A 2040-nucleotide genomic window follows, 5' to 3' on the forward strand; every position below is an offset into this window, starting at 1 on the left:
TTTCACATCTGTTATAACTGCTATTGCAAAGGAGAAATACTATTGTCTTATTTTCCAAGAGATATACACAGAGCAATTTTTTTTTTCTCCAGGGAACTTGCGCAAACCAATATAAGATCTAAATTCTTCACATAATATATAAAACAGGAGAAGCCTCTTCAGATTGATCTTTTGAAGTCTGGAATGCTGGCACTTTCCAATTAGGCAACAGTTCTTCATTCCTGTAATCTGGCTAGAGCTGCTGTTTACTGTGGGCCTAGAGCAGCAGACATGATTTCCTTTTAGGCTTCTTCTTTTCCACTGGTGTTTTTCTACTTATCTGTCTGACCAGGTCATAAAATATCTCATTAACATTGATTTTTGACTTCGCAGAAGATTCTAAAAAGGCACAGTTACACCACTGTCTTGCTAAATTCTGACCCTGTTCTTTGCCAACTACTCACTCATCTTTCAGGTCACATTTATTGCCAGCCAAAATCATTGGGACATCTTCTGTGTCCTTAACCTGTAAAATCTGTTCCCTCAGGTCTTGTAAGTCATTAAATGTAGACTGAGCAGTAATAGAATATACTAGTGCAAACCCTTGGCCATTCTTCATATACAAATCCCTCATTGCTGTAAATTGTTCTGTCCCTGCTGTATCCAGGATTTCGAGCATACGCTGTTGGCAATCTACTTCAACTTGCTTTCTGTAGGAATCTTCTATCGTTGGATCATATTTTTCAACAAAAATTCCCTGAACAAACAACTGTCAGAGCAGACTTCCCCACACCTCCTGAACCAAGGACCACTAGCTTGTACTCACGCATGTTGTGGTCTGTTTAAATACTGACAATCCCCACCCCACCCCCACCCCGGGTCCGTCGCCTCCTCCTCCTCCTCCCTCCTCTCGGCCGTGGTTCCTGCTCCGACTCTCCATCATCAGTTTTACATTGAACAAGTCATATCTCTTGTTTCATCATAATGGTACTTCTTTCTATCATTTTAGCCCCCCCCCCTTTTTTTTAAACACTCGAGCATATATAATAATTTACACCTCAAAAGGGCATATTCTGCAAATCTGCCTCCTGCCAACCAGCTTTTACACCATTTCTTACCATGAATCTAGAGTCCTCAGCCGCTTCCCCTCTCCATGCCCCCATCTCTGCCTCCATCTCTGGTGCTGCTGCTTCTCTGGATAAGGTCCCACATTCTGCTTGTGCACTTCTCTCTTGATGGTCCTAAGGTCCTCTGTTTCTGGACTGTAAGATTATCCACTCCCCTGTTTTTGTTACAAAACTTCTACCTTTACAATTGTGACAGTGGCAATTAGTCATGATGACAGTTACGAATCTTATCCCCATCTCTTTTAACCAGACCCATCTAGACAAGATGAAAGCTATTCAGTGGAGACTCATTCTCCCCCACTCCCCATACTCTTAAAGTAAACTCCCTCTTGAAACCTTGTAAGCCAGTTACTTTGTGCCTTTATTGCCCGCTCATTTTAAGTAGCCAGTGTCTAAGTTGCCTGTCCCTATCTTACCCTGTGTACAGAAGGGATAGCATTGATACTTGATGTGAAGACACCTTCCCTCTCTGTTGGTATTTAGAGTTACTACCTCCATGAGTATAGGACAGGTTCATCAAATTGTAGCAATTTTTATCCTTGTTTCCTTTATCAAAATTTTTTAATAGTCATCCACAAGCCATTGTTGTTGTTGTTGCCGTTGTTGTGGTTGTTGTTAGGTGCCACCGAGACAACACCAACTCATAGTGACCCTATGCGCAGCAGACCAAAACACTGCTCAACCCTGGGCCAACCTCACTACTGTTGCCACGCTTGAGTCCATCAATGCTGCCACTTGGCCAAACCATCTCGTTGGGGATCTTCCTCTTTTCTCTGACCCTCCACCTTGCCAAACATGATTTCCTTCTCCAGCAACTGGTCCCTCCTGACAACATGTCCGAAGTATGACAGATGATATTTGGCCATCTTGGCCTCCAAGGAACACTCTGGGTGCACTTCTTCTAAAACAGATATATTGGTTCTTTTGGAAGCCC

The 2040-nt window shown here is 42.9% G+C and overlaps 1 protein-coding gene and 1 pseudogene across 1 annotated transcript in view; one reads left to right on the forward strand and one right to left on the reverse strand.

Moving 5' to 3' along the window:
- PTPN13 (protein tyrosine phosphatase, non-receptor type 13 (APO-1/CD95 (Fas)-associated phosphatase)) overlaps positions 1-2040 on the forward strand; it is a 254452-nt gene that overhangs the window by 186979 nt on the left and 65433 nt on the right. The window lies entirely within an intron of this gene.
- LOC102827658 lies at positions 257-809 on the reverse strand (annotated as a pseudogene).

This window comes from Chrysochloris asiatica, unplaced genomic scaffold (genome assembly GCF_000296735.1).
Source record: "Chrysochloris asiatica unplaced genomic scaffold, ChrAsi1.0 scaffold00109, whole genome shotgun sequence".
Taxonomy (NCBI): domain Eukaryota; kingdom Metazoa; phylum Chordata; class Mammalia; order Afrosoricida; family Chrysochloridae; genus Chrysochloris; species Chrysochloris asiatica.